The sequence below is a fragment of the Athene cunicularia genome, assembly GCF_003259725.1.
Source record: "Athene cunicularia isolate RWA chromosome 14 unlocalized genomic scaffold, athCun1 chr14_part1, whole genome shotgun sequence".
Lineage (NCBI taxonomy): Eukaryota > Metazoa > Chordata > Aves > Strigiformes > Strigidae > Athene > Athene cunicularia.
Window position 1 is genome coordinate 17,364,995 of NW_020799118.1, and position 12,523 is coordinate 17,377,517.

A 12,523-nucleotide genomic window follows, 5' to 3' on the forward strand; every position below is an offset into this window, starting at 1 on the left:
CACGGGGCAGACGCCGACTGGTCCTAAGGGAACCCAGGGAGGCACCAGCTCCTCTGGGACACCCGCACAGAAACACACACACACACACACACAATTTCAGGCCGCTGGGCCCTGTCAGCAAGCCCTTGGAAGCTGTAGGGTCACAGCAGAGCTGCCCCCCAGCCCCTCTCCCAGGGGCACCTGGGCACCTTCATGGCTCTTCCCTCCCTGCTCCCTGTGGTGCTGTGGGCTGCTGCAGCACCCAGAGCCATGGTGCTGCGCACTCCTCCACACCCCCACCTAAGGCCCCTTGGTGCAGCTTTCTCCCCCCTCCCCAGGCCACGCACCAACCCAGGATGAATAGGGAAAGGTGGAGAACCAGAGCATAAAGGCACTTAACCGATTACTACCTCCCTGTTGCTTTGGAATGGACCACGTGCCAACTCAGAGGGCTTGGGAAAGGCAGCGGACCAGAGAATTACGGCACTCCCAGCCCACCTGCTGCCTGACACCACTCCCCACCCCCTTACCATTTAAAAACCAGTAAGAACCATCAATTCTTTCTGGCAGCCTAGTACATCTGTACTTGGTTGTGGCCCAAAGGGGGTGATACCAGAACTCCAAGATTTAGCAAGTTCTGGGCCTGTGCAACTGATAGAAAGTTCCAGAATATTCTGTCATCTGAGCTTGGCTGAAATGGAAAAGTACCTGATGAAAGTCAGTTGTCTCGGACCCTATAAAGAGATTCTAAGTGAGACTCTTAGAGGTCTCCTGGATTGCAACAGGCTGTGAGCGGCGTCTCCCCTGACCTGGGATGCCTCTCAGGCTCAAAGTCCTCGAAGTTTGAAGAGCATCTGCCCACAAAGCTGACGGGAGGCCAGGGTGAGACTTCTTGAGTCTCAATTATCGCCCATTGAGAAATACATTGTGAGTATTTGCTCCAAACTTCAGAAAAGGGAAATTTTAACTATAGGCTTGCCTCTTCCATCCACCTCTTTACCTATCTGTGTGCTTGAATAGGCACATTTGCCTTCACAAGTGTGTATGTGTATGTATTTCACTGGCTATCCAAGTATTTCCATACTCTGTGTGTGTTTTTTGTGTTTATACATGTATGCATATATATCTATTTTGATTTAGAATACCTTGTAGTAAGTTAGTGTGAATCATGTCATTCTCAAATCTGTAATTAAGTCACTATTTTAATCATAGTATATTGTACCAAATCACCCTGTTAATCTTTAAATTGGTCAGTCATTACGTGTTGCTAAAATTCAATCTTTTGATCCACCTCACACCATTAATAAATCTTAAATTGCTGTTAAATCATAACTGTGTGAGATACTTTCATCCATGACAGGAAGGGGGTGCAGGGGTTTATGCAGCATGAGGTGTGACAGGAGACCCCTGTCCTGGCCTCGGGGGGATACAGTGGAGCTCTGTGCTCAGCCAGCCAAGCCCTGTAGCCTGCAGCAAGCTGCAGAGGGAGCAGGAGGCTGCCAGAGGTTTTAGAAGTGCAGCTGGTAAGGGGGAGAGCCAGCTGGCAGGGTTGCACAGGCAGGAGGGGTCCCCGCAGAACCTGGCCAAAGCCAGGGCCGTGTGCCTGTGCAGGGTGGAGGCAGAGGGACATCGTGCAGTTCCACGCAGAACCTCCATCCTGGAATCATCACTGGTGGGTCGGGACCCAACATGTCCTGGCTATCTGTTGGACCACAGGAGAGGGATGTGCTGGTGAGGAGCTGCACGGTCGCTTTCTGGCTGCAGCGAGTGTCCCCCTGGGTCCCCTGCACCCCAGGGCTTGTGCCTGGGCTCCTGTGACGGGTGCGATAGGCTGCACACCTTGCTCCAGCTGGGCTGGTGGGCCCAGGCTGCTGGGGAGCTGCTGGCTGGCTGTGGGCCACCCTGGGGTGGGTTTTCCTGGTGCTGCCCCCCAGAACCCTCTCACGCTCTCTGCCTGCCCGCAGCTGGCTGCCAGCTTGGTGCTGGGCACCGCCGGCGCTCCGCAGCCCTGCACAACCCCGAGCTCTTCTACTGGGTGCAGCTGTGGGTGTTACCAGTGCGGAGCCTTGGGACAGCCTTGGTCAGTGAGGGGCTGCTGCCCTCCTGACAGAGGGCCCTGGTGAAGCCTGAAGTCTCTGCAGGACTTGGCCTCTCTCAGCCTGCAGAGTGAACTCTGAATAAAACAGATTCTGTTCCCAGCGCTGAGCTGCCAGGCACATTTGGTCAGGGCCCAGGGGCAGGGGCTTGCCACATGTGCTGGCCACCATGGCCCCTCCAGGCCAGGCCCAGGCTCATCTCCTGGGCACCCTGCGCTGCTGCTGTGCCTGCCCTGAGCCCTGTCCCAGGCCTTTGCCAGCCCTCCATCCTGCCCCCTCGCTCTTCTTCTCTGTTTCTGTTTGGCTTCCCATCCCTGTCCTCAGCAGATCAGATCACCAACATGTAACACAGGCTCTGTATGTGTATGTCCATGTGCTGTGTGGGGTCACATTATCTATCTTGGCTTTTAAGAGCTTTAAGACACCAAGGTGCTCCTGTAGGTGGATGACAGTCAGGCAGCTGGAGGCAGGGAGAAGCATCTGAACTGTGAAATTCTGTGAGGCACCAAAAGCAGGAGCTGCAGTAAGTCCCAGGCCCCTAGGGCCATGTCCCCATCTTCTGCCTTCCAGTCCCTCCCTGCCCCTTTCTGCATCCCCCATGCCTCCAGACCCATGCCCTCCTCTCTGTCTGTCTATCTTATCTATTGTGCTGCGCTTTGCCCCTCCATCTCTCTCTTTGCCTAGCCAACCACCTACCTGGCTCCCAACCCTCTCTTTCTCTCTCTGTAATTTTTCCTTATACCACTGTTCTCTCTATTTTACATCCTGCTCCCATTCCTTCTATTTCTCTACCCCTCAGTCCTGGTCCCTATGGCTGTCTCTGTCCTCTCCGTCCCTAGTTTTGTTTTTTCCATCTCTGTCTTGCTCCTCATAATTGTTTTTTTGTTCTTCATGCCCCTGACCCACTCCCTGCCCCTCCTTTTTTCTCTCTATCCCTCTGTTCTGCCCCTCAGCCCTCTATTTCTGTCTCTATCACTGCTGTTCCCTGACCTTTATTTCTCTAATTCTCTGATGTTATCCCTGTCCCTTTATTTCTCTCTCTATCTCACCATCCTGCTCCTTGTCCTTGTCTTTTTCTCTGTATCCCATTTTCTGGCATTCTGTCCCTCAACTTTTTTGTTATCCCTCTGTTCTTTTTTCTTCTTTCTCCCTCTGTCCTTCTGCCTGTCTTTCTCTTCCCTGCCCTATTCCACTGTCCTGTTTCCCATCAGTAATTTTTTTATATGCAGGAAATGCAGTGCTGAATGACATATTTGTCATGAGCCAGACATTCGATTAGCGTTCATTGGTTTTGGCTTGTGCTTGGTGCTCCTCAAGCTATAGATGGCCTTTGTCCAAAGTCTATTAAAGTCAGTGTGAAAGTGTTTACTGAAGTCTATGGATTTGCTGTTGGTGCCTCAGGGGGGAGATTTTCTTTAAAAGCATATTTTCCTAGATGCTTAAATCAAATAGGATGGTGCCCATGGCACTAGCCTGAAACCTGAATTTTTAAATCAGCTCAAAACTATGTGATGTGTAACTTAAAAAGTTGGGCAAAATTATTAGTTCTCTAATTGCTTTGTTAACATTAGAGGTTTGATTTAAAGGTCACTGACAGTAGCATGACTTTATGTTAAATAATGAGTTTCTGACTGGGAGTTAGAAGTACCTAAGTGTAACTAAAATGGAAGTTAAAAAAAGAAAGGCTAGAAAAGTTTAGACTCTCATGTTTTATAACAGCTAGAGGGGAAGGTGTGGTTATAAAAAGATCTGCTTAGCTAGTGAGACTTGTATCAGGAATAGAAGCTCAGTCAAAACAAAGTTCTGAAAAAGTATTCCTTCTTGTCATTTGCTTTTTCTACTTTGGTAAGGAAAATGTTATGTGAAATCCAAGCATAAGAAGCAAAAAGGATGCTAGGGAGGTAGGATCTTACTGCAAGCTTATACCAGTTCTATAACTAACCTATGAAACTGTTTTCTAACTGCTGTGAAGGCAGGCAGCAGAGGTAGTGTGTTTGTCAGCCTCACTGTGGTCGGTGGGAGTTGAAGCCAGATAAGAGCACAGTAGACTGGAAACTAATTCACCCCTTTTGAGACTTTTATTGATATGCTGCTTCTTTCCCAAAACAGGTTGAGATGTAATTGCTGCAACAACAATCATTCTTTGCATCCCTTGCCACATTCAGCTCCAGCTGTGCCTTCGCCTTCCTGAGCCCATCCCTACCTGACAGGGCAGTGTCCCTAGCCTCTTCTCAGGATACCTGTCCTGCTTCCACTGCCTGAGCATTTCCATCTTGCCCCTTCGTTTGACCCAGCATGTCTCTGGCCACCAGGTCCAGTAATGCACCTGCTCTGGTAGGGCTGTCTATTACCTGGCCTAAGAATTTATTCTCAGTGCTCTCCAGGAGTCTCCTGGACTGCCTACAGCTCACTGTGCTACTTTTCCAGTAGTCGAGGTGGTTGAGGTCCTCCAACAGGATGGGAGACTGAGCACGATGCTTCCTGTAGCTGGAGTGAGAAGGCTTCGTCAACAGGCTCACCTTGATGGGGTGGCCTGTAGTAAACACCCACCACAAGGTTCTAGGTTGGTAACTATGGTTTCAGGTAGGTTATCCTTCTTCGAGTTGTGATTGCGTGGCTGCTGAATGTGCTTGATGATTTTTCTTTCCCAATACTAAATATGCTGTTGCATTTATTACAAGCGAAGCTCTCCTTGCACCTTTCTCAACAATGTTGTCCTCCTGGCTATGAAGCATGAATTGCATTCTGTGTGCATGCACACCCTCCAGTGGTTGTTTTACTACAGCACAAGTTTTGAGCTTTTTTATACAGGACAGTTTTATGTTTCTGTCCACATTCCTGTTATCTCCAGTAAGTTTCCAGCCATTACTATGTCTTGTTTTCTCAGTCTTACTCTGTCCAGTGACCAGGATGTAACCATGCCAGGAATATTCAGGTCCTTCAGGGGCTGTGGTGAGTGGTCTGGCAGACACATATGGCTCCATAAAGAAACAAACCTTTTTTTTTTTTTTTTTTTTGTGAGCAGGGATAGAAACTGGCAGTACATAGTACTCAACCTCACTGCAGTGTTCCAGCTGATGAAACCTCTCTTAGACGGCAATAATTGACAGAAAAAGATTTAACGTCCCTTTCACAAGGACATTTAAACTTTCCTTTAGAATAAAAGCTTATCTACTAATTGGTTTGACCCCTGATTCACCTGTTCAATAAAGAAATTAATCTTTTAGCCATCAGGCTGAGCAATGGTAACTCTCACTGAGAGTGTGAATGAGATTTTGTTTTTTGTTCCTGGGCAACACACTGTTACACATCGCAAAACGCCTACGGTACTGTTCATAAAGGGATTCGTTGTCATAAGTCAAACAGGGCCTTTATTTGATATTTAAGGGCATTTCAAGGAAAATAGTAATTGAAAAGGAAGAACAGTTGTGCTTGATCATCCATTTAAAGACTATCAGAAAGGACTGATAATTTTCCTGACATTATAATAGCTTGATTTCTGCTGGCTTTACATCTCTTTACATTACTTTTGCATCAATGTCTTCTGAGGTATTATTTGCAGGTTAATTTTTTTGGTAAGATTTCATAGTCTCATACTTGATGACAAGTGTCTGCAGGTCTAAATGGGGTTTTAGTTCCCAAGGGGATGCTTGTTAGAAAAGAGTTTATGTGGTGCTATCTCAACTAGAGTATTCGCTTCATCTGAATCTTGCAGGAACCTCTGGAGCCTAACATGCACAAGCCTCGCTCTTACCAGTTCATGAGAATGATGTGTGACAGAATTAACCCCTTGATGCTGGACCTTCTCAAAAGAAGAGAGGATTTATGTTGTCTGTGACGGCAGATCAACAGAGGCAGTAAAGTGGGAAGAGCTGACCTCGGATACAATGCAAGGTCAGTGTCTTGCAATACTGGGTTGTGGCAGTTGGGTAAAAAGAGGGAGTAGGTGTGTATGCATGTGTGTGAAGGTGCATAGTCTCATAGAATATAATCAAAATGAAAAATGTGGCCTGGAAAAAAAAGAACCCAAAGTGGTTGTTTTTGTTTTTTGTATGTTAGTTTTGTTGGGTTGTTTGATTTTTTCCCATTGTCCTGTAGAGAAGAAGTTGGGAGAAGTAAAAGTTGAGAGAAGCTGAAGTAGAGTTTCTTGTAGAGAAAGTATATAGCTATTTCATATAGGGATAAATAGTGATGTTCACCTTATCTTACCCAAGTCAGAATTAGAGACTAACACAGCTGAAGATCTATTTGTTTGCAACTAGAGAAGAAACAGCCTGCAATATTAAAGTTTTGAAAAGCCAGAAGAAATCAGTAGAGACGCAGAGGGTGGGACTGATAGTTTTATACAGCTTTTCAGATTGTAGTTAATCTCATTTGATCTTGGGTAAAGCTAAAAGTTCTCAAGGCCACAGTTACTGGCCTTTAGTACTCAGAGCTCTCCAACCACTCCGAAATATTTTTGTCCTCTTATTTAGAGTTGGTCCCCATTCTTTGCTCTGTATTGCATCCATTGGGAGTGGTTAACTTAGAAAACTGATAAATGAAGTAAGCTCTTCCCTGACAATTCTGCAAATGACTCCTGAAAAATCTTGCTCATTAGAAGCCAATCCTAGCAGTTAACCATGTTTGGGAACCTACTGTGTGAAGTGATAGAGAAACACAGAGTAGGTCTGGCCCTACAAGTTGTGATTGGTTTCTTTGGTTTAACATCAGCACATCCCTTTCCTCTGAGACAGGTACTGTCTTCCCCAAAACAACCAGCAATAGCGACTCTCCCTGTGGATTTCCCTGAAGGAAAGTGGAGTCTTTCATGAACTGTTACTTTCTCTAAGACACTGGGTGTGATTCTCCATTTTCTTTGCAAGACCTTGGAGAAGGTATGTTACATTGCTCTGTGTCTCAGTTTCCCAAGAAAACAATCCATTTAATATTTCATTACTCGAGGCAGGCTCTGATCTACCAGCACAGCAGGGAAATACCACTTTGTTATTAAGCTGTCCCTTAAGTGTCTCGTGTTGGCCACTGTTGGAGATAGGATGCTAAGGCAGGTGCATATTTGCTCTGATCTGCTCTGTTTCTGGGCTCATTTAATGTACCTCACCTAGCAAGTATGATCTTGATGAAGATTTCTCTGTACTTGTGCCATTAACAATTTCTTCAAATAAAGCAGAGAGATGCTTCAAAAGCAGTATAGAAAAGCTTACTTCCTCACCTCTTGCATTAAATAGAATAGTGCTGGTTAACAAAGCAACCAGAACAGTAAGAGCTCATGCTATTGGCAGAGATGGTCTTTACTGCATGGCATAAACTCAGTGCTGTGTAAGAAAGTACAATAGCTAATGAAACAGCAGCGACTTTCCAGACCCTAATGCCACTTCTTTTTAATGACTTTCCATTATCTCAAATGCTGCCAAAATTGATGTAAGAAGAGAAAATTTCCCATAAATAAGGAATTTGAAGGCAACTGGACATGCAAAAAATGTCTCCTACCGCTTCTGTACTTGTGCCTTTTCTGTGCCTTGGGACTGAGAGGATTCATGCTCCATGTTCTCCAACCCCAGAGCAGGTGGAAGGCTGGACAAGTGACCCTTCCTAATCTTGTAGCTAGGAACATAAGGGCACAAGGAAGTGTAGGGTGGGTGTGGCCTCTGGTAGAACTTTCAGTGGGGAGTTTAGTGTGTTACAAGAGCTCTCAGCACTGTGTGGATTGTGTCACCTGAGGCAGGCAGAACTGACCTCTGCTGCCAGCCTGGGCCAGCCATAGCAGCAGTGGCAGACCCTTGTACTCGCTCTCTGGGACAGTCAGGTTGGAAAGTAGAGCAATATAATACTTGCATTTGGATTTCACAGTGAAGTATGCAAGTAGCACAATAGAGTCTGCAGAGTCAGCAAGATTAATTTTGTGAGTTATGTGATGCCTGTCAGATTGTGACAGGTGAGCCGAGGGCTTCAAGCCAGTGAGAAGAAGCACTAGTTTATTGCATTCTGTGTCAAGATGTGAATGAGAACTTCAGACATAGTCTTCCATGTGCTTCCTCTAGCAGTGCATGTGGGTCAGATGGAGGAAGAACCCAAAAGCCATGACTTGGTGTGACAAGTATTATCGGCTGGTGAGCAGGTAAAGTGACAAAGAAGTCACCTGTGACGTCCTTATCAAAGCAGGCAGAGCAGAACAATGAACTGTTTTACCAACCAAAAAAGGAACAGGACTAGAAATGTATTGAGGGGCCAAAGTCAGGGAGTGTGGGACTTGTCAGGTTGTCAAAGGGTTTTGTGTTGTAACTTTCAGAGAAAAACTCTTTTGCCACCAGACTACTCTGCAAAGCAAAGCTGAAGAGAAGTGGAAAACAGAAAAGAAACAGCAAAAGACTGCTGTGAGACAGAGCGTAACAGCAAGGGGTGAGGAAAGTTAAATAACGTGAGAAGCATAAAGTAAAATGAGTGTAGTGGTCTACCAGCAGTGGAACCAGAAGCAGATATGGACAGAGAGGGTGGGTGGGAGAAAAGATCAGATGGAGAGTCTACCTGAAAAGACAAGCTTGCCCTTGGTTGTTTCTCTCTTCACTAAGGGTGGGTGAAGGCTTAGGATGACTTTCTGTCTGTTGGTTAAAAGAAGCTAACATTCTTCTTTCCTGGCTCAGGCTTATCTTGAAAATAGGAATTAGCTGGCTAAAAGAGAGTAAGCAGGGCTAGCACAAAGAACCTATGACAGTAGTATTTGTACTTTTAGCATGTCATGGTATATTTTAGCTGTATCAGCAACTTCTAGTAGCTATCTTTGGTTAGGGACTTTGGAGTCCTATCCTAGCACAGCCTAGCTGTGAGTGAGACAGTTCATTGCACCTGTAAAAATCATACTTGTGCATTTTACTGTACTTGAACACACATTTTGTTTCCTATTAGTAGCATTATTAGTAAAGTTGAGAGGTCAAAGACTTCCACAAAAATCATCGCATGAACTAGTCATTTAGGTAAGAATTAAATGTATGTTCCACTCTTTCTAGGTGGCTGGATGAGCTTTTGAGGCCTGATTATAGAACCGTTGTTAAGTCTCAACAATTATAACTGGGTATAACTATCAAATATATTTGTAATGCAAAAATGTTCATAAAGATAGGTCTTTGTCATAACAAATCGGACATTTAAAATTAGGTGATATGTTTTTACTTTAATCCCTATGTTTCTCGCATCCCTTCTGTAGTGTAGGTAATATCCCCTGTCATCTCAGGTGGGTGTGTGAAGCTATATTCTGTTCATGTAGACGAAAGCTTTGAAACTGGAAAATAAGGAATAACAGCAAATTTCAAAAGGGCATTTTTATTTTTCTTTTCAGATCAAAATGGGAGTGATGTTCAGTAAATAAGGTCTTTCACCATACACTGAACAAGGAAGATGAAAACTATTAGAGATATGTGTTCCATAAGCACTGTCTATTCTGTGTACTGGATAAAATGGGCCCCTGTGGTAAAAAGTATGTGTGCAATGATGTAATTCAAAATTGTATCCTTCATAGCAAAAAAGGTCCCGATTTAGATGACATGAGCAACCTTTGTTTCTGGTATTTTCTGTTTCAAATGTTAGACATTGTAAGCATAAGGTTCTTTTCTTCCTTAAATGCTGTTTTTAATGGGTAAATTCTTGGCTTTACAGAAAAAGGAAAGTGTCCCATTGCTCTCTCCCTCCTCAAATCCCATCATCTCAGTATTGATGCCATCAACAATCACCATTAGAAGTGGTTATCACTTGAGATAGTCCTTTATGGTAACCATATAATAGAATTCCCTAGGTAGCCAGACAGTAGAGGAGGGGAAGAGTCTTTGTCTTACTTTCAGCAATTTATGCTTTCAAGAAAGAAATGAAGTTATGGACCAATGAGGAGGGGGATTTGATGTTCTCTTTTCTCTCCCAGTTGAGTCTGTGTTTTGCCTGTAACCATAATGGGTGAGTCATCCTTCTCTGTCCTTATCTTAAATCCCAAGCCTTTTGTTTTACTTCCTCCTTCCCATCCCTGAGGGGGAAGGGGTGAGTGAGCAGCTGCTCAGTTGCCCTCTGAGTGGTGCTTAGTTACCCTCCGGGCTTAAACTACAACACTCCTTTTGTGGCACCCAAGTGGGGCAGGAGGAATTTGAGATAAGGTTAGTAATTGGGAGAGGTAATGGGCAAAACATGGCTCAGTGTTATCAGAATAATCAAGAGAATTTCAGTTGTAATTGTGGTGGAGGGACAAGGGTTGAACTGTGTACTTTCATTCAGTATTGTGATTATGCTATTTTAATTTGGGGAGGGGGAAGGTTTTTTTTTTGTTGATGTGAGTGAAGTTTGTGAAGACTGTGTGATGAATGTGGATTTTAATGATAAATCTTGAATATGTGACGCACAGAGGCAAGGTAAAGGTTATGTTTAAAATTACTTTAAAAAATTTTATTTCATTATATAATTCATCTAATAGGCACTATATATAATTCATGTGATAGGCATTCTTAATAGGCACTATAATATTTTCTGAGAAGATTTTAGTTTATGAAGGACCAACATTCAATTTATTCCTTACCTGCTTAGGTTCACATAACAAAATGCAGCCCTAGAGAAATGTATGTTTTTAAGTATTTTGGTAACTCAGCATTTTTGCTAACAGTAAAAGCTCTACATGTACTAACTTTGAGGGAAAATTATATTCCCTCCACTCCAGATGACAATGGATTCCCTGTGTTTTAACTGAAATGTAAATGAACAGTTCCTGCATTCAAGGTTGTTAACATTAAAACAGCAACTTAAACTGTTCATTTTTGTTATTTATTAAAATAGTATGCAATTATTTTTCCTGCTGTAATGTGAAAAGTAGAAATTTAAAGTTCAGCCTCTTTCTGAAGCCACAGTATCATAGACATTGCTCTACAGTTGACTCACATGCTAAGCTCAGTGGGTGTATGTTCCCACTGCAAGACAAACACACACCTGCAGACTCCTGGGCTGGGTTTCCACTTTCCATCCCAGACTGTGCAACACACATACGCCTTCCCATTTTGAGTTCCCTGTTTTTCATTACCCTAACTCATCATCTCCTCCTGATCATGTGCTAAAATCTTTTTGCTGAAAGACCAACAGAAGATCTGCCTGTGCCACACCTCAACTTTCCACTCTGGATTATGCAACATGCCTCACTCCTTCCCATGCTGAGCTCCTTATTCTTTGTAATTTTAACGCCCATCCTAATCCCAACCCACATTCAAGTCCTAGCAGATATATGTGGAAGCTATGACTGAAAGACATGCAGCAGGTCTGCAGTTTTCCATACCAGTCTGCATCTTCCCATTGTGGCTTGTACAACACAGACCACTCCTTCATCTTCCAAGCCTCTTATTTCTTATAGCTTCTCACCAACCACTGAGGCTTTCAGCAGTCCAGATGGATTATGAAATAGTGTATCTCTATGCCACATTCTGAAGAAAAAGAGACCTCCTGAAATTTACCTTGCCATCTTTGGGGATGAAAGGAAAAAACTCCAACCAAACTGCAGAACAACACATTTGGAAAATATTCTATAAGGCTTTGCAATGTAACACATACCATTAGGTGGTGCAAGCCTAAAACAAGAGAATGGAAGAGGGACAAGAGAGACTCAAACCTACTGTGATCCCAGTCCCTTGGTTTCCAGCACAGGGTTTTGGAGGGGCTTTAATTTTTTCTAGCACTGTAAGTAGCTCTAACCCAAAAATAAAAATAAAAGGTTGTCAGAAATCTAGATTAGTCAGGAGGGAGAGAGGAAAAAAACCCACTCCACAAAGAAACTCCACCATTATCACACTCTCCCCAGTGAAGAACTTGGGACACTGACAGTTAGTTGCAGCTCCCTGCTTTATGCTTGAGGAAAACTGTCTTCATTGACCTTGGGCACTGGGAGAGTGAGAAGAACAGCAGAGGAAAAGGGGCACATAACAGGATGTGTGTTTTGAAACTGTATTACTGACGCTCTTTCTATAATAACAATACTAATGTGATGTGGGAGCCGAGCAACCAGGCCTGTGAAAAACTAAGACAAACAGCCTGGGAAAGCAAAAGTTGAGGCTGATTGAAGATTTGCCTCAAACACTCCCAAGACAAAACTATGAGTCACAGGGTGCTTTCTGTGGAGGCCGAAGCTGATAAGGCTGCCCGATGTATCTGGGGGAGAGAGCCCTGTGGAGATGGGACAGCTCTGCCCTGGGGCACCTGGGCAGATTTCAAGGGCCATGTGTCCAGTGAACGAACTTTGCTTCATTATCCACGAAATGCATATTAAAGTTGACACCCCTCAATATGCTAACGAAGGCTGTCATGATCATGCTAGTGACATCATCCCATGAAACACCTTACCCCTCCCTGTACATGGGATACGTAGGTCTGTGGGTTGACCTAGGGGATGGACCCAAGGAAAGTGGGTATAAATCAAAGGGGAGAAGAAAGGGCTC

At 44.3% G+C, this 12,523-nt stretch overlaps 1 long non-coding RNA gene across 1 annotated transcript in view; it reads left to right on the top strand.

Annotated features, from left to right (window-relative positions):
* The first annotated feature begins 4,660 nt into the window (after window positions 1–4,660).
* Window positions 4,661–12,523, top strand: part of LOC113485655 — a 27,507-nt gene continuing 19,644 nt past the window's right edge. The window contains exons 1-2 of the long non-coding RNA XR_003399466.1: window positions 4,661–5,027; window positions 5,791–5,969. This is a non-coding gene — a long non-coding RNA (uncharacterized LOC113485655). The remainder of the gene's footprint in view (window positions 5,028–5,790; window positions 5,970–12,523) is intronic.